Genomic DNA, 20,062 nt, shown 5'->3' on the forward strand with positions numbered 1-20,062 from the left:
AACTTGCTTGGGATTGCAGAAATAGGGTGTGAGAGTTGTCATGCATTCTCCTGGCCATGAAGAAGACCTATTTGTTGCTTCAGGCCACAAAGTAAGAAGGTTTACTGTGTTCAGCTTGTCGGACCACAACTTGGGAGAGCCCACCCTAGAGAGATAATTGTAAGGAACCAGTCTGGTGGTCAAGAATTTTTTTTTTTAGATGTGGATGCCAGTCAGCAATTGTGTATCAAAGGGTATTGCCCCATCAAAACAGGGATTTAGTTTTTACTGCCTTGATTTTAAAATCCGTGAGTGAAGTAATTTTGTTGTTCAGCTGTGAGAAAGCAATAAAGGCTTTATAACATTTTCAAATTGCATTTGAACCCAGCTGGAATTAACCTGAGACCCAGCAGTGAAGCTAAGGTGAATCTTTGGTCCATTCTGCAAAGCTTAATTAAAAGGCCTTTGGGGGGTGTGCATGAACGTTCTGCTGAGAGTGTGCAGTTTCCTCTGTGAATCTCATGTAAAGCAGGGGGTGCTTTGAATGTTTACATTAAAAGATCACCTTGGCAGCCATGGCAGTGCTGTTTAAGTATGCAACATTTATATGAATTAACAAGGATCAGTTTATATATGGGATTTGTGCATTAGCACATTGGACTGATATCTGTCCAGATCTGGAAGGAATGGTTTATGGCAAGCTACTTTGCTGAGCCAGTGTGGAGAATATTGAAATCATAATTCTTGTTCTTCTGTAACCTTCTTGGCAAATGCAATACTGAATACAAAATCAGGCACCTAGGAACCTCTGTTTCATTTTTTCCTTCTTTGAGTATCAAAAGTCCTCGAGCCCTTTCTCACGAGCAGTGAGAAGGGCTTGAGGGTGGGCTGTGGGGAAGGTGGGTTAAACCTATCTTCCTGCAGATGATCATTCTGCTGTTGCTGGGCACGCTACCTGCATGGCCAGATGATTCCCCACTGGCCCAGGCAGTGGGGAGATTTGTGGGTGGGCATGTGTCATCCCAGCCCCCAGAAATCCCATAATGCACCGCACGAGTGCACAGTACATTATGGGGATCCACCCTCTCCTTCCCGAGCTCTCCGTAGTCTGTCAGCTGTGGCTGCAGCAGCCATGGCTGATGAACGATCAGAAAAACAAGGTAGAAGAGTGCTTGCTCTCCTAACCTCATTTTAGGGGGAGTCTTGGTAAGCAGGTTTGCCACTGCGGTGTCGCTGGGTTTGGGCTCAATCCTAGTGGTATTTCATTCATTCATTCATTCATTCATTTATTTACTTATTTATTTATTTAACTTGTATACCGCCCAAACTTTTGTCTCTGGGTGGTACACATGTGCTTGCAAAACTGGGCTGGGCTTCCTTAGCCCGGTTTTGTATACGCGTGTCAATAGCCTCCCTGTGTACCCAGTTTTATTTTTTGAGGACTACTAAAACCTCTGGCTAACATCCAGACCAATGATGCACTGCTGCAATGCAGCTGCACGTGCTATGAAGAAGGGGTGATTTTTATTGGTTTCTTCTTCCTTCTCAAAAGAACAGTGATTCCTGAAAATATGTCCCGGGGGGGCGGGTCACACAACCCTCAGGGACATATTTTTGGGAATCACAGAAAGATTCAGAGGGGAGAGGAGATTGACAAAAATTACCCCTCCTCTGTAGTGTGCACAGCATTAACAGCACTTTGAAAGTATGGATGATGGCCACTGTATCTCAGTGAAAATATATTACCAACTGGCCAACCCCGCACAGAGCATCTGTGTGCTCTTTGGGGCCAGTGGTTACTTCTCCACCCCTTCTGCCCCAGTCTCTGCTTCCAGGCCCAGCCACCTCTCCTCCCCACTGCCACTTCTTCCCCACCTTCTTTCCCCCCTCCTGGGCCTTGCCTCTGTGGGCCAGGCCCACCACCTCTGGACTCCATGGCCGGGCCGCCGCAGCAACCAATCCTCCTGGGTATGCCTCAGCCAATCAGGCATGTTCGCTGCCCAGCCAATCAGCTGGGCTCTGGGACGCACATTCCAAGGCACACCCAGGAGAATTAATATAATAGATTTACAGGTTGAAACAGAATGTTAGAGAAGTAACAGAAGTGGGTGAAGCCGTTCTGGTAGCGAGCATGAATCTCCCCTCTCCTTTGCAGTGGGTGACTACATGTGAACACTGTTTGCTGTAAGATATTCCCTTTAGAGTATGGGCTTCTAAGTTCAGTGGTAGAGCATCTGCTTTGCATTCAGAAGGTCCCAGGTTCAATTCCTGGCACCTCCAGATAGGGCTGGAAAAGTCTCCTGCCGGAAACCTTGGAGACCCTGCTGCCGATCAGTGTAGACAATATTAAGCCAGATAGACCAGTGGTCTGACTCTGTATAAGGCAGCTTCGTATGTTCCTAAAATAATCCCTATGTTATTCTGGATACCAGCTAATGCTTTTAAGTAGAGTCAGTTCACACATACTGTACAGCTGCTCCTAATCAAGTGATGGGAAACCAAGTGAGGAATGTACATCATTGAGCTGATATCCAGCCCTTTAAGTTTCAGCATTCAACCCAGCCAGTGCAGTCAGCCAAATGAAGGTAAAGATTGTTTTTTTCTTTTTTGTATGTGCAATATGGGTTACAAAATCTGACACAAGACCAGCGATTTACTTCACATATAAAAGTAACCATTAGGCAGTGCAATGAATCATTAATAATCAGATAAATTCATTATTGGCCTAGGACAGAATGAACTGACCCAACGAAAAGCTTTTAAATCCAATTATCAGTCATCCAAATGCTCTATTTCCTCGCATTACAGTCGTTTTTTTAGTAGATTCAGGGTAATTCTGGTTAAAGTGATAGAGATGAATTGTTAATGAGTCCCTTAAATGTCACAGCAGCAATTTCTTTCCCCAAACCGTGAGCAACCTCAAATTTGGTTTATGTGTGAATGTCTTGCTTATTGTATGAAATGTATTTAACCCAAAGTACATAAACATCAAGGTCATTCACATGACCGGGCAGGTGTGAGGGGGCAGGTAGGGGGGAAGGCTGGTTGAACTCACATTCCACACAGAAGGCGCTCCCAGACGATCCACACTGAGTGGTGCAGCGCGGATCTCTGGCCTCCAGATATCCCACAATGCACCATGCAATGGGCACTTTAGGCACCCATCTCTGTGTCCGCTGGGGCTCAATGTACCTCCTGCCAACACATGATCCCAGAGCCCAGGTTAAAGGCTCGCTTTCAAAGCTGGGCTAGGCGGCCCTGCCCGCTGGAATCGAACCTGATCCCAGTGGTTCTCACATGCAGCCTAATCCAGGCTGGGGTTCCGGCCTGGGTTAGGCTGCATGTGAGAACAGCCACCTTGTGTAGGACATTTTATTTGTATACCTGAAGAAGCAGGAAAGGTGGCTGGGCGGGGCAGGAGGCACAGATTCCTTCTAAAAATAAGTAAAGTAAAATATTAACTTTTTAAATTGTCACAGCACATATTCTCCAAAGTCCCTGCATATGTAGCTGATGGAGATGCTCCTACCAGACTCAGAAAGGCCTAGAAGAAAATATACAGTCATCCCTCACCAACCATTAGGGTTCCGTTCTGGCAAAACCTTGCTATTGGCAAATTCGTGGTTGGTGAGGCATTAAAGTCTATGGGAAACAGGGGGTTAGGGGAACCATAACCGCAAAAAGACCCCAAAATAAAATACAAAACGTTTGCTAAAAAATCACAAAAAATCCTGTAATATCGCTAAGAGTCACGAAGAAGAATGAGCAGATTGCACCTCTGGACATTTTTTGAACCCCTCAAAATCACTCAAAGGCATTTTAAATTGTTAAGGGACAGCAGGTTCAGCAAGGGTTAGCAAGGGTCACCAAGAGGAATGAGTAGATCGAACCTCTGAACTCCCCAAAATCGCTGAAACCCCTCCAAAATTACTAACATACCCTCTCCAAACATGGATACTCTGGTTGCGGTTGGCAACACCTGTCACAATTTCCCATTCATATATACTCAGAACTGCAGTTGGCAAAACTGTGGTTGGAAAGGGATGACAGTACAACGTAAATAGGAAATGTATATATTACATTGGAAAGGAATTTTTTTTAAAGGAAATTCTTTTCAACTGGTTAGATGTGATCTGTTACAAGTAAGAACAGCAAAGATTCCTGTGGCACCTTAACGATGTAACAAATTCTGGCAGCAGCCACAACTACAGGCCACTTCAACTACAGTCCACTTCATTGGATGAGTGAAGCATTATCCTTAGTTTGGCATGGGCAGAAATCTGGGCATGAGCATGGAATGGGTTTTTTTGCCATACTTAATTTTTCCATGGAGAATTTCCCATTTCTAAAAATTCATTGGCCTATTTCACATAGGGGCTATTCTCAGGATCCGCAAAAATTGGGCTAGGAGAGCCTAGCCCGATTTTTGCTGATCGTGTAAACCATCGGGCTTGCAGGCGAGCCCGGTGGCTTACAAGTGGCTAGCCCGCTTTAGTAGCCCTCCCCTTTCCCTGGGTTTGCGGAGCGAGCACAAACCCAGCCTTCCCGATCGTGAGTAGCTGTGGTGCGGCTCTGCACCGGGGCTACTCATGAGGAGACCCCCGGAGGGCAGGCAAAAAGCCACCTCCCAGCTCTGGGGGTCTCGCTAGCATGCTCTGCGCGCTGATCATGTGTAGAGCCTCAATGGATACCAGTGAATAATAGGCAAGCCTTGTTATTTCAAAGTAACCATTAATGTTTTTCAGGTGACCAGAGTACCTATGTACTGTTTTATTGAATATTCCAGTAAAAATATTTCTTTCCACATACAACATTATTTCAGTACAGCATTTAAGCCACGCTAAGTGGCATTATGGTGCATTATGAGGAAGTGCACCAAGAGGAATTATGAGCGGCACTTCCTCTTACTGGGAGGAATGTACCATGGGGAAACTAGCCCATTTGCCTACTGGTGATCTGTGCAAGCTGGCTCTGAAGAACCTGGAGGTAGGAATATAGGAAGTTGCCTTATACTGAATCAGACCATTGGTCTATCTAGCTGAGTATTATCTGCACTGACTGTCAGTGGCTCTCCATGCAAGCAGATGCTCCTCCGCTGAGCTACATCCCCATCCCCTAAGGGGAATATCTTACACCAGACAGTGCTCACATGAAGTCACCCATCCAAATCCAAGCCAGGGTAGACTCTGCTTAGCAAATGAGCCAATTCATGAGACACCACAAGACCAGCTCTCCTCCCACGATTGCATGTATTATGCATCATGCAGCAAGAACCAGTGAGGCTGTTGTCATGAGCAGCCAAGACCAGGCTAGGGCTGCTGAATCTGGGCTTGTCTGCCGGTGGGAACCCATAGGAGCCGACCGGCTCCCAATGGCGCCTTGGCAGCAAACCCACCAAGCAAGCCTGCCTCTTAAATTAGGTTAGGGGTTCGACTGCTCCTTCAGCCACGTTTCCCTGGTGATCTGTCAGCACCAGCTGCTGATGGGCACCTGTTGCTGGAGGGATCCCCACAACGCACCACACACTCGCACAGTGCATTGTGTGATTCTCGGAGGCCGGGACAACAAGTCCCGTCCTCAGAGCGATTGGCCCTGTTCTGTGCTGCATGGAGCAGGGCTGATTGTGTCGGGAGCACAGAGCGCGCTCCCACCAGGCTCCTAAGGATCATCAGGGAGGGGGAGGGAAAGGTTTGGGAAGCTTCCTCCCACGCCCACCCACCACCACCACACCTGCCCAGTCATGAGAACAACCTCAGTGTGGTGTAGTCGTTAGAGAGGGGTTCTCAAACTGCGTCCCCAGATGTTGTTGGACTATCCCCAACCACAACTGTCATAGGCCATTCTGACTGGCCATTCTGATGGAGGAAGATGGGAGCTGTACTCCAACAGCATCTGGGGACCTAAGGTTAGAACCCCTTGGGTGAGAGTGTTGGACTAATATTCCAGTTCCTGCTCTGCCATGACGCTCACTGGTTACTTTGGGTCGGGTCATTCTCTCTCAGCCTAACCTACCTCACAGGGATGTTGTGGGCAGAACTGTGTGTGTGGGGGTGGGTGGGGGACCTAGCCATATATGCTACCCTGAGCTCCCTGCAGGCAGAGGAAGCAAGTAAATGAAGTAAGTAAATGCTGTGGGGGAGATACACAGGATCCCCCTTAACCCAGAAGTGGGGAGAGAGAGAGAGAGAGAGAGAGAGGGAGAGAGAGAGAGATTGCAATCTGCCAAACCTTTTTCCTTTGGAAGTTTCCTTTGGAACTTCCCCATAGCATAGGAAGCTGCTCTGAGGCAAAAGCTTTTAGGTACTTTCAGCCCCACTGTATCCCCTTTTCTGATTCTAAGGGACTGAAGAGCACAACGTGACCACAATGCCTTTGTCTGTGTTTGGGTTGAGAGCCATGTTGGCACTGGCTCCTGTCTGCTACATTGTACCTTAATCAGAAAAGTGCCTTGCAGGCCTTCTTGCTTCTTGGCACAGCAGAGTGGCAGTGGCAGGAGCTGCAGATAAAAACTTCAATCTTCTGCTCTAAGAGATATAACAAAAGCAAAAATCCCCTATTATTTTCTTCAACGGCATGCAGCCCGTACAAAACACCACTATGATTTCTTGCTGATTTAATTTTTATTCTGTTAATTTTTATGACTAGCGTATGAAAAACAAGATGCTGTAAATATTTGTGCCAAAGGAGGCAAAGGATAACATTTGGCAGCTTTAAGACTCAATTAAAAAAACCAAAGATCAATCAGCCCAGCCTTAATGTTTGTCTCCTGCTGTTGCTCCCACAGGGAAGAGATGCTGCTCCCACCAAAGACAAATATGAAAGCAGTATTTTAAAAAAACCCTTTTCCTCAAGTGCTATGCTTTTTTAAAAGTTGCTTTGGCAAGGCATCTTGAAGAGTTTTCCTTTCATACATTTGCACTTTTGCCAAAGTTTATTTCCAGCTGCTGATCACTTCTTTCTTTTCATTTCTTTGGGGACATGGTGTTTGGAAAGTGAAAGTACGGTGTGGGTGTGATTATCTCTACCATTATTTTTTTATTCATAATCCGCGTTAAGATTGTTACATGCACACACAACACTTAGCAACCTTTGTTATGTGTAATTTAAGGCATCTGTCCCCAAATTAAAACATGTCCATTCGTTTTAGGCTGCACAGGTTTTTGAAAAATGTTGAACATACTTAAGGCTTCCAGGGACCTTTTTTTTTTTTTTTTTGCCAGAGCCCTGTGGCAAGCACAGAATAGGGGCTTGGGAAAGAGGAGCCTGTCACAAAATGGCATCTTGCATAAAAATGTACCTTGGCAGAATAAGGGATTTTAAGATCAAATTCTGTGAATTACAGAAGCCATTTTGCTTTGGGGCAGGTGGTGAGCAAGAGTGACTGCTTTGTGGGGAAAGAAGCAGGATAGGAATTAATGGGAGAGAAAGTAAACAATAAGCCTGGTCACTCAACGAGAAATAGAGAGAGATGGAAAAATGTCATGGCCACGCCCCCACTCAACCAGCCAATCAGATTTGCAGTATTGGCTGGAAGTGGGGTGAGGAAGAAGCAATCACTTGAAGAACTATTTCAGATAAGCTTGGGAGCTATCAGTAGCTCCTGAGTTAGCTAGTGCTTGCCCCTGCCATATATGGCCAATGGATTACACTCTGAGCAGAATGACACATTAGGCAGGAAATACTGGCTTTCCAAACCAATGCTTTCAGTATGATGCCTAATATTGGTGGGGGGAGGGGGCAAGGATTGCAGGGGGAGGGGAAATCCTTGACCCTTCCTCCAGTGGGAGCTGCTGTGGATGCCACTGGGTGGGGGGCAGCAGTGGCGGGAGGCACCTTTAACTGTAAATTTGTTGGTGCTTCCCTCCCACACCTGAAGCTCTTCCCAGAAGCTGCACACTGCCCAGCACCCAATGCGGCGGAGGATCGGCTCCATCACTCAGCTGGCAGAGGCCATTGGCGTGGCCAACAAATGGCCTCTGCAGATGTGCGGAGACCAGTTGAGTGGCAGTCAGTCCACCACTGCAGCGTGTCCTGGACAGCGTGCCACAGCTGGGAAGAACATTCAGGTGCGGCAGTACAGGAGGTGAGCACCTACTAATTTATACTTAAAGGTGCCTCCCATCGCCCCACCCCAAGGTGGTGCCTGCACCAGCTGCCACTGCCTTCCTTCACACATATACTTCCCCCCAGCCAGGGTTTGAAACTGGGGGGGGGGGGAAATCCCATGGTGGAAAAACAAGCTTGAGGGCAGGGATTAGGGTCCAAGTGGCAGGTGAAAGGAAGGCAGTTTTGTGCTGACCAGGGCATCTGGTGGTTGTTTTTCCTTTGCTATTGGAATTTTGTTAACTGTGTTAGGGCTGTCTTTTAAGGTAGTTTGTGCTGGGGCAGCCCTTCCATGAAGCAGGCAGAGGTGGTCACCTCAGGCAGCAGATTATTAGGGCACCAGTGAGATGGCAAAGTTTAAAAAACGGGGGATACATTTGGCATCCTGCCTCCGGTGCACAGCGATTTTGTGAGTTCATGTTTTTGTGGCCTAGATGTTAAATATCACTTGTTTGTTTGAAATCACTTTTGCGATGGAGAGTAACCTGGTGGTTTTATTTTGTTGCATACCACTTTAGGTGCCCCCTTGGTGAGAGGGAATTCAGTGCGTAAATAACATTGTAGCTCCGACAGGATTAAGGTAGCTTTTAAGCAAGAGAGCCAGACTTTCTCTGGGATTTAGTTAAGGCACAATCTTTAACGTTTTTTTGCAAGCTAACAGCAAAACTCCCATGGATTTCAATGGAACTGCGATTTGCTCCACTGAGATTCTTTTTCAAAAAACAAAACAGAACCCAAAAAACAAAATAAATAAACCCCCACAAAACCCCTGTAAACACTTATTGGTGCTTAAAGCAAAACTTCATGCCGTCCAACTATGAGAATTTTAATTGCTTTATTTCTCCATGCATCGAGGAAAGAAAGCTTGTCTCCAGTGAAGCAAATATTTTGCACCTGCTTTTATTTTCACAAAGTTAATTGGACTGGTACCAACTTATTCTTAGAAAGAGGGGGGAATGCAAACATTGACCCGATTTATTTCTATGTATTGAGCATATATTCAGCTATATCTCCTGATTGGCTCCTAAAGGAGGCACATAATGGGGGATTTAAGAGAACAATTTGCATTAAAAGAGATCTGTTAAAACTTGAGAGGAAATAGAATAAAAACTGAATCTATCATGGCTCTGGATAGAACACCAGTACTAACAAAATTAGCCCAATCAACTGCACAAACACTAGCTAAAAACAGAGTGGATTCTGTTTTGCCTGAATGTATCTGCCCTTTCAGTAAACAGATATTTAATCAAAAGATCTTCTTTGTAATTAGTGCACATTAGTTACATTTATTACATTGTATCTCAGTGTAATAACTACGTATCTCACTCTTCCTTCAAAAAGGAGCTCAGGGTTATCAACATGTATCATTCCCCTGCCATTTTATCATCCCAACAACCCTGTGAAGTAGGTTAGGCAGAGGAATAGTGATAGGGATAGTGATAGGGATAGCCCAAGTCACCCAATGAGCTCTCTTCATGACTGAGTGGGGATCTGAACCCAGATCTTCCCAGTGCTAGTCAAATACCATCTAGGATGCCTGGTGTCCATCCGAGTATGTCTGGGGTCCCCAAAGGATTGAAGGTGCCTGAGCCAAGCCTCAGAGAAAGGGGAAGGGGTTAGCAGAACCTGGGTCCTCCTCCTTGGCAGTTTTTAGTCTTGGGGCTAGCTCCTCACGAGGAGACGACAGCCCTCTTTCTCCTTTCTGCCCCTCATCGTGGGCTGGGCCATTTTAAGACAGCTTCACAAGCCAAGCACCCAAGCCCCACCCTTCCTGTTTCTGCCTCCATGCACTTTATTTGTCATTCTAGTCTGACCCTTTCCACCCCATGCCCTTTCTTTCCTCCTCCTCCTAACCCACCCTCACCTCTTGGGCGGTCACTGCCTCCGTAAACCACGTTGCCCCGCAGACATCATCAGCGGGTGCTGTCAGGTTATTTGCCTGAGTCCTTTTGCTGGTCAATGACTGAATAAACTTATCTCTCTCTGCCTGAGTCCAGCCACCCACACTCCCCCCACCTGGCCCCACACCAATGCCAGCTCCACCCAGCCTCCTACTTGGCCTCCCCACATTCTCTCCATCTGTTCCACATTTATGGTAAGCCTAGGGTGCAGGTGGGTTGGCCGGACACCTGGCTTTGCCTGGCTGATCCGCTGATGGCGCTTTTAGCATCCTATATGTAGATGCTCTTTGAACAGGCCCTTTCCCCTCCTAGGAATTGGTCAGCTTATAGCCTGATTCTTAGGGTACTTTCACAAATCATGTTAAATATGATTTCCCTCCCCCTATAAATAACCTTTATAGCTTATTACCTATAAAGCCCTAGACAGCTTAGGCCCTGAGTATTTAAGAGAATGTCTTCACCCCACCACCTGTTGAGATCATCTAGAGAGGTTCGCCTGCACTTGTCGCCAACTTGTTTGACAGCTACTCAGGAATGGGCCTTCTCTGTTGCTGCCCCTGGACTTTGGAATGTGTTCCCTGTTGAAATAAGAGCCTCCCCATCTCTGGCAACTTTTTAAAAGGTGCTGAAGACACATGTATTCATCCAGGCCTTTAATTAGATTTATGGTTTAAATTTTAATGCTGGTTTTAAATGATTTTAATGTTAATGTTTTTAATGTTTAAATGATTTTAATTGTTTAATTGATTTAGTTTTGATTTTAACTGTTAAATTGGTTTTAATTGTTTTTATTTGTTGTAAACTGCCCTGAGCCATTTTGGAGAGGTGGTATATAAATCAGATAGATAGATAGATAGATAGATAGATAGATAGATGCACCAAATCACCCTTAGGGCCCCCCCCGGACATATCCGGATGGGCATCCTAGATGGTAGTTGACTAGGACTGGGAAGATCTGGGTTCAAATCCCCACTCAGTTGTGAAGTGAGCTCATTGGATGACTTGAGCCGATTACTATCCCCCTGCCTAACCTACTTCACAGGGTTGTGGGGAAAATAAAATGGCCGGGGAATGATACCTGTTAATAACAGGGAGGACCTATAGTGACCTATAGATAAGAGGCTACTTGGGCCTCACTCACTGCCATGAAATAACCAGAGCAAACCATGAAAGATGGAAACATGCTTTCTGGCAGTAGGTTCGAGACCTCACTCACGTCACCAGAAAAATCAAAAACCCCAGAAACATTCATTAATCCACAAATGCAGAAAAAAGGTTCACTTGGAAGAGCAGGAGAAATTATGCTGGCTGACAAACGTTGGCAGTTTCCTCGGGTACTTTTACAGACAGGAAATCTGGACCTCCTGATGAAGAATGAATAAAGAAACAAACAATGATGAAGAAATGAACAAGCTATATTGTCTCAGTCCACTGGATTTCAATCTGTGTCGGATTTCCACAAAAGTCGCTTAAGAAATAGAAAAACTTGTGGGGGGACGAGTTGCATTCGATATCTTCTTTCGTCTGTCTCATTCAGTCTCCTAGGGTTTGTCTTTTCTAGGGGTTCTTAGTGGCAACACTGTTGCATCCTCAAAACAAAGCAGCTCTTTTGCTCATCAACTAGCAAGGAGTGAAGGGAAGTAAATGATTATTTTGTGGTAAAGAATGAATGCTTGCAATCTGCAATTCATTTTGCTAGTATTGTATATGATTGTTGACATCAGTCATGCATTTAACACTAAATGAGGATAGTACTACACAAGACACTTTATTGTATATGCAGCTATATTCATAGAGAATGAAGTGAATTATGTAGTACTGTCCTCATTTTATACATTCATTTCTGTGTGCTCCTTATTGTGGTGCATGTCCTTCACCATTTTCCTCCTTTATTTTTGTTCAAATTAGAGATGTATAAAGTATTGCTTATTACACCAAAGGTTGTTCTGGACATGTATCTGTACGCACAGTGTTTGCCTCACAAAAACTCTGTGAACCTTTCTCACGATCCTGTGAGCAGGCTTGATGGCAGGGGGCAGGGAAGGCTGCGGGAGTTCACCTTCCCCAAAGACAATCTGGGAGAGCTGCAGAGTACGTGGATCAAACGCCCAGACAAGCCACTGCTGCCCTAGGCAGAGTGGAGCTTCATGTTCGCAGAAGCATCGTCTTGGACCCCGGAGCTTCGTCCCGGACCCCGGAAATCCCACATTGCACCACTCGAGTGTGCAATGCATCACCGGGAGCATGCTCTGGTGTCAGCACCGGCTGAGAGCAGCTGGTGCTGGCACACACAAGCCGGCACTGACACATGCACTCATGCCCTTAACCTCAGCTAAACAGCAAGCTCTCTAGGTGGGTTTTTGCCAAGATGTTGCTCCCCGCGGTTCTCCGCTCCCCGCGGTTCTCAGGGGCAGCCAGGCTTGGGCTTAGCCTATGTATCTGTCTTTGGGACACTGGTCTTTATTGAATCTGTGAGTACTTTATTTATCTGTTTGTTCGATAAATAAATAATAATCTTTCTTCCAAAATGGAAACTCGGGCAGTACACAATAAACAAATCGGCAGTTGTTAATGACAATTTAGAATAACAGACAGTGAGGGCAGTCTCACGATCAGCAAAAAGTAGGCTAAGGAAGCCTAGCCCGCTTTTTGTGGATTATCTGCTGATGTGTGGCTCCCGGCAGCAAATCCTCCTAATTCCCCCTCCCCTTAGCCGAGGTTAGCGGAGCGAGTGCTCCAGTAACCCTGTCTTTTTGATTGTGTATTGCCATGCCGCGGCTCCGCGCTGCAGCAATACATGAGGAGACCCTCGCTGGGAGGTTGAAACAAGCCTCCTGACCCTGGGGGTCTCTCCAGGATGCCCCGCATGCTCACGCAGGGCATCTGGAACTTCTGGGGGCCACACAGCCCCCGATCCCAGCAGCCCCTGCCAGCTCCGTGACGGAGCCAGCAGTCATGTGGGTGACTGATCTGGCTGCCCAGGGCTTCCCTTCTGATCATCTGCGGGGAGAGTGGACTAAGCCTGCTTTCCCCGCAAACCCCCTAAAGGCAAGTCTCACTGATCACGAGACTCACCTCATTAACCGAAACCAATAATTTAAAACCAACAATACATAACCAACCGGAACTGAAAAAACACTTCAGTCACTGTAGCTGGTGCTAAACAGGCTCTATTGGGCAAGTGTGTATGTTAATTGAGGGACACTAAGGGACAGCATACATATATGGAGCTGCCTTATACCAAGTCAAATGACTGGTTCATCCAGCCCAGTACTCTCTGTTCTGACTGGAAGTGGCTCTTCAGGTTCTCAGGCAGAGGTCTTTCCCACCACCCCATCCTTTTAAGATGCCAGACATTGAACCTTCCACCTCCTGCCTGGAAAGCACTTGCATTTTACAGATGAGCTGCTCAGCCTTGGAGGTTATCATGGCTAGAGGGCCAGAGACCCTCAGGAATGATGCTCAGGATGCAAAGCTGCCTTGACGGATGGCAGGGTTGATGTCCAAGTTCTTTCTCTGCATAGAGCAACAACCTTCTAGGATAGACTTTGCTGTGATTAGCCCAGGGCATTCTTCAAATACTGGACTGTCTGGATCAAGTTATGGAATAGTCAGAATCCATAGTAAAACAAAGTCTGTTGTGTTTCTGAGAGCAGAAGAGCTGCAACCTTTGAATAATTACATCGAAGCTGTCTGACATCACCTTACAAATTCAGCTGCCACTAGTGCCACCTAAAGATTTCATGTGACCCACAGTCAGTTGGGGCCCCCAGCAGTGGTGGCACCAGAAAGATATTTGGTAGGGGGCAAGCTGTGACCCACATATATTTCTGAAACATAGTGACTACCATGTCCCCTTGATCCTTGCCCCTCCTGGCTGGTGAAGGCCTCCCGGGAGGGGTTGTAGACCTCCCTTGGGAATATTATCAATCTTTCCCTGGAGATGGGGATTTTCCCAGGAGAGCTGAAGGAGGCATTGGTTAGGCCACTTTTGAAGAAGTCATCATTGGATGCCTTGGAGCCCGCTAACTACCGCCCGGTTTCGAATTTGCCTTTTTTTAGGTAAAGAGATAGAGCGAGCAGTAGCAGTACAACTTCAGATGTTTTTGGAGGATGCAGCGATTCTTGATCCCTTCCAGTCTGGGTTTTGGCCTGGGTGTGGGGTAGAAATGGCCCTTGTCGCCCTGGCTGATGATCTCCATCGCCAGCTTGATAGGGGAGGGTCGGTGCTGCTGTTGCTGTTAGATCTCACAGCAGCATTTGACACTGTGGACCATGATATTCTGGTCCACCACGTAGCTGATGCTGGGATTCGAGGCGTGGCCTTGTTGTTGCTGCGTTCCTTCCTACAAGACCGGGGATATAGGGTGGCAATGAGCGATGAGAGGTCTTCATGTCAGGTACTAAAATGTGGTGTCCCCAGGGGGCTATTCTCTCGCCCTTGCTGTTCAATATTTATATTTGTCTGCTAGCAAAGCTGGTGAGGAGTTTTGAGCTAGGGTGCCACCAATATGCAGATGACACCCAGGTTTTTTTGCTGATGGATGGCAGGGATGAGGACACCATAGCCCAGCTGACCAGGTGTTCGGAGGCAGTCACAGACTGGCTGAGGCAAAGTCGTCTATGGCTTAATCCAGATAAGACTGAAGTTCTGTGGCTGGGTCCAAAGAGGTCATTGGGGAGTTTTCAATTAATGACCCTTGATAGTGCTTGTTTGATACCTCAGCCTACTGTGAAGAGCCTGGGTGTAATTCTTGATGCCTCTTTGAATATGGAGGCTCAGATCATGGAGGTAGCTTGAAAGGCCTTCTTTCAGTTATGCCAGATATGGTGGCTGGCCCCCTATCTGTTCCCTCCGGACTTGGCCACTATGAGACATGCGATGGTCACTTCCAGGTTAGATTATTGCAATTCGCTTTATGTGGGGCTGCCACTGCGCCTAACTTGGAGATTGCAATTGGTGCAGAATGCAGTGGCCAAGGTCCTTACTAAGGTGCCTTGGTGAGCACATGTGACACCTTTGCTCGTTCAGTTGCACTGGTTGCCGGTTGAGTCCCGGGTTAGGTTTAAGGTATTAACATTTAAAGCCCTACATGGCGTGGGCCCTCCATACCTCCAAGACTGCCTTGTTCGATATGTCCCTCGCCAGGTCCTGAGATCAGCTACAAGTAATGCCTTGGTGATTCCGGGCCCTAGGGATATTAAACTGCAATCAACGAGAGCCAGAGCCTTCTCAGTGGTGGCCCTGACTCTATGGAATGGTCTCCCAGATAATATCAGAGCTCTCCATGATCTGTTGGCCTTTCCTAAGGCATGTAAGACTGAAATATTCTGCCGGGTGTTCAGTCACTGAGATAGCTGGTCGTAGAGTGATCTTGTAATCCATGGTTATTATGTCATGTGGAATGAGTATTGTATGGGATTGTGGTTTACGAGGTTATGTAAGATATATTTTTATGAAATTGTGTTGCTATGTATGTTATTGCTTGTAAGCCACCCTGAGTCCTATGGGAGTAGGGCGACATATAAATCTAACTAACTAAATAATTAATTAATTAATAAGTGGGGCATGCTACTTGTCTAAGGAGGCTCTTGCTCGCCTTGCCCCCTCTCTAGAGCCACCTTGCCACTACATAAGAACAGCCCTGCTGGATCAGGCACAAGGCCCATCTAGTCCAGCATCCTGTTTCATACAGTGGCTCACCAGATGCCACTGGAAGCCTACAGCAGGAGCTGAGGGCATGCCCTCTCCCCTGGTGTTACTCTCCTGCAACTGGTACTCATCCTGAAGGATGAGGCATCTTGCCTTTGAGGCTGGAGGTGGCCTATAGCCCTCCAACTAGTAGCCGTTGATAAACCTCTCCTCCATGAAGTTATGCAAACCCCACTTAAGGCCATCCAGGTTGTTGGCTGTCACCACATCTTGTGGCAGAGAATTCCACAAGTTGATTATGAGTTGTGTGAAAAAGTACTTCCTTTTGTTGGTCCTAAATTTCCTGGCAATTAATTTCATGGGATGACCCCTGTTTCTAGTGTTATGTGAGAGGGAGAAGAATTTCCCTCAATCCACTTTCTCCACATCATGCATGATTTTATAGACCTCTATCATGTCTCCCTGCAGTCATCTTTTTTCTAAAATAAATAGCCCCAGGTGTTGTAGCCTTACCTCATAAGGAAGGTGCTCTAGGCCCCTGATCATCTTGGTTGCCCTCTTCTGCACCTTTTCCAGTTTTACAATGTCCTTTTTTAGATGTGGTGACCAGAATTGTACACAGTACTCCAGATGTGGCCGCACCATAGTTTGGCCACCATAGTGTGGCCGCACCGTATCCCCAGAGAGATGCTGAATTGCCACCACGTGGGCACAGAGGTGGTCTAAGGGATCAGTAATGGGTCGTTGACAGCTGCCCAACAATGCCAGTCCTAGGCCATGACTGCAGTCCTGTACACATTTACATGAGACTGAGCCTATCTAACACAGTGCGACTTGCATCTGAGTAGGCATATATAGAATCAGATTTTTGCATCTCATCCCTGAAGACATCTAAAGCTCTCTTAAAGTAGTATTATACTAGCTGACCCCGCACAGAGCATCTGTGCAGTTGTGCACTGAGCCTGTGGCATCTCTCCACAGCGCTCTCACTCGCTCTCCCTCCGCAGCTCGCTCGTTCTTGCCCCACGCAGCTCGCTCGCTCTCCCCCCTGCAGCTCGCTCACTCACTGTCCCCCTGCGGCTCATTCGCTCACTCTCCCCCCACCACAGCTCACTCGCTCACTCTCTCCCCCCACAGCTCTCACCCCACGCAGCTCTCCCCATTGGGCAGGCCAGGCCCAGGCCATCCTGCCACCGCCTCCCACCTCCTCCTCCCGGCTGGTAGGGCTTTGCCTGCCGTCTGCCCACCTCCTTGCCACCGCCATGATTTCTCCCCTCCATCGTCTCCTCTTCCTGGCTGGTGGAGCTTCGCCCGCCGTCCACCCACCTCTTCTGGCCAGAGGAGCTTCGCCTGTCAGCCCTCCACCTCTGCATCCTGACCGCCACCATTATTTATCTCCGCTTCAATGCTGGAACTCTTGCACACTCTAGAGCATCTGCGCGCTAGTACTTGATTGCTCCCCTCACCTCAGAGATCTCCCCACCCTCACCTGAGCTGCATTTCTGCTCCTCCTCCATCCCGTTTCTTCCATCCCCCTCACCCTTCTTGGTCGCAGCTGCAGCATTGCTGCTGCCTATTGGCCAAGCTGCAGCTCCCTATCCCCAGAGACCTCCCCACCCTCACCTGAGCCCCGCTCCTGCTCCTCCCTCCAGGAGCAGCAGCAGTGGTTGACCGGGCTGTTCCTCGCTGCTGCTGCCACCACCATGGCCGGTCGTTCCCCTCAGGCCGCTGACAAGCCCGGGCCCATCCCTTGCCTCCCTGCCTCCCTTTGACAATGACCTTGGTAGCCCCAAACAGCAGCAGTGGTTGACTGGGCCCTTCCTTGCTGCTAGTGCTGCCATGGCTGCTCATTCCCCTCAAGCTGCTGACAGGCTCAGGCTCGTCCCTTGCCCTTCCTTCTGTCTCTCTTCCCCCTCCCTTCTTTTTCCCTTTGTCTCTCCTCCACTCACTCTTCCCCACTCTTTCTTCCTCCTCCCTTCATGTTTTTTTCTCTCTCTCTCTCTCCCTCCCTCCCCGAGTTAACAGATTTTGTTCATCTTGTTTCCTCATTTAATTCACACAACGGCATCCTTCTTCTCTTGAAGGGGCACTTTCCTCCCTCACGACCCATCTTTTTTCAGACCCCTGCCTGCTATCCTTATATATATAGAGAGAGATTCCTCTCCTCTACCATCCCATCTTGATCTACAATCAAGAACATCTTCCGACCAGTAACAGTTGCATTCCAACTGACCTTAAGCATCACAGACTCCTCCTCCTTATCTGCATAGGGAATCCCCACTGCCCAATCACCACAGTGCCACAGGCTCCTCCTCCCTATATGCACATGGAATCCCCACTGCCCAATCACCATGTTGCTTCTGCTCTCACAGGCTCCTCCTCCTTATCTGCATAGGGAATCCCCACTGCCCAATCACCACAGTGCCACAGGCTCCTCCTCCCTATATGCACATGGAATCCCCACTGCCCAATCACCATGTTGCTTCTGCTCTCACAGGCTCCTTCTCCCTGTCTGCATATGGAATCCCGCCGCATGGCCCGTCTTGGAGAATTAATAATATATGGTTTGCCTCTTTTTAGAGAGCACATTGATTTGCATTGATTAATAACCTTATTAGAACCTTAGTTTCTTTCTATATTGTGTGTGTATTTTTTTCTGCACTGTATTTCACTTTTACTTTCCAGAAAGAGGTTCTATCCCTCCAGAACATTAAAGTTACACACACATTGTGCATTCAGTACAGAAAGCAACAGAAGGCAGAGGTGTGTTTTTTTTAAAAAAAGAATACCCAAGGAAAATGTAATGGTATAATTACACAAAGAAATAAAATGAGCTCAAGAAAGGCAAATCGTTCTCTTAATAGCTTGGGTTACACAGTTACATAATGGCTCACTCACTTTTAAAAGGATGGAGGCTGAAAAAAATTCTGCTCCTTAGTAAGAGAGCTCATTATGCAACTTGACAAAATGCCCTGAATGATACTATTTTGAAGAGAAAATAAAGAAACTGGGCCTATTGCACATTGTTGCGAATATAATCAGTAACCCCACCAAATAAATCCTCCCAATACCCAACCCCGCCCCCATGACATAAGCATAATGACGGTCTTCCACTTTGCTATTCCTTGCCAAAAACTGTGGGCCAACCTGAACAAGACAGCTGCAGATTCACTTATTTAAATGTGGGTCTGCCCCAACCTTGTATAAAGCAGGATTTGAGGCCCCAATTTTAAGAGCAACAAGGACATGGTGGTGAGGGGTCACTGAGCCCGCCCCCTGGGCCTTGACATCTTCCTCTCCCGAGAACACATCCCGCCCCGCCCCCCGGGCTCTTAGACCACAGCTGAGACTATCTGGGAGAAAAGTACCTGGGGAAACGGTCTCACCCACATACACTGTTTCTTCTGAAAATGGAACCCACTGGGCATCTATTTTAGATATGGTTGTGGGAGACCCAAATTTAAAGACATAGGCCTGCTGCCCTCACTTTTACGCTAGATCATGTCATTCTGCTGTTAGTTTTACTGGTTGATCCTGCTGTCTGTCCTTATGCTTAAGAGGCTACACCAATGAATGTTTTTAATCAGTGGAACTGGAATTAATATTTCACTGGTGGATTCAGGTTCAGCTGAATAGCATGAGGCCCAAACATCCCATCCAGAACTTCTCAAGTTAGGTTCAGCTTACTCAAATGGACTACAATATTAATGTTAATGGGCTAGGAATAAAAGTCAGTCTCATTTGCAATGTGAATGCTATAGTTTCACAGTACATTTCTAATTGCTTTTAATATGTAGGGGCCATTCACATGACCTACCAGGTGGGCGGGTGGGGTGAAGGTGTCGCAAAACTTGCCTTCCTCCCAGACAAGCATCTTGACCTTGGTGGAAGCACACTCCGTGCTTCCACGTGATCCCACTGCTCCATGCAGTGCAGAGCAGGGTGGATCGCTCTGAGGCTGGAACTTCTTGTCCCAGTCTCTTGGCATCCCACAGTGCACCAAGTGCAGTGCACTGGGGGATTTCCCCCAGGGGTGGATGCTATAGGTGCCCGTCTCTGTGTCAGCATGAGCTACAAGTAGCTCTCACTGACACGCGATCCCAGGAGCTAGGTTAAGGGTGCAAACATACCCTTACACTCAGCTAAGAGCTGGGCTTTGGCACTGAGTTTAGTGCCGTGGCACCGCCGGGATCTGCGTGGACCCTGGTGGTTCTCATGAGCAGCCAAGCCCACCCTTGTAGTTCCATGTATTTATTTTGCAGTTCTCCCAGTGTCACAGAACTCAACAGTGACCTTGAGGTGGCTCACACAACACAATAGTAAAGCAAGCACAACATAACACACATGTGAGAGCAGATTAAAATGGAAAGCATTTCCTCCAAAGCTTGCCAGGGTCCGATTGGTCTCAAAGAGCTGCTCTTGCTGC

General features: G+C 47.4%; 1 protein-coding gene and 1 long non-coding RNA gene across 9 annotated transcripts in view; one reads left to right on the forward strand and one right to left on the reverse strand.

Annotated features, from left to right (window-relative positions):
- The window catches only part of LOC128351029 (uncharacterized), a 64,884-nt gene extending 48,155 nt beyond the window's left edge, over positions 1 to 16,729 (reverse strand). The window contains exons 1-2 of the long non-coding RNA XR_008319558.1: positions 16,150 to 16,729; positions 6,410 to 6,503 (exon numbers count right to left, since the gene is read on the reverse strand). This is a non-coding gene — a long non-coding RNA (uncharacterized LOC128351029). The remainder of the gene's footprint in view (positions 1 to 6,409; positions 6,504 to 16,149) is intronic.
- Positions 1 to 20,062, forward strand: part of NAALADL2 (N-acetylated alpha-linked acidic dipeptidase like 2) — a 1,287,075-nt gene that overhangs the window by 119,133 nt on the left and 1,147,880 nt on the right. The window lies entirely within an intron of this gene.

This window comes from Hemicordylus capensis, chromosome 3, assembly GCF_027244095.1.
Source record: "Hemicordylus capensis ecotype Gifberg chromosome 3, rHemCap1.1.pri, whole genome shotgun sequence".
NCBI classification, from domain to species: domain Eukaryota; kingdom Metazoa; phylum Chordata; class Lepidosauria; order Squamata; family Cordylidae; genus Hemicordylus; species Hemicordylus capensis.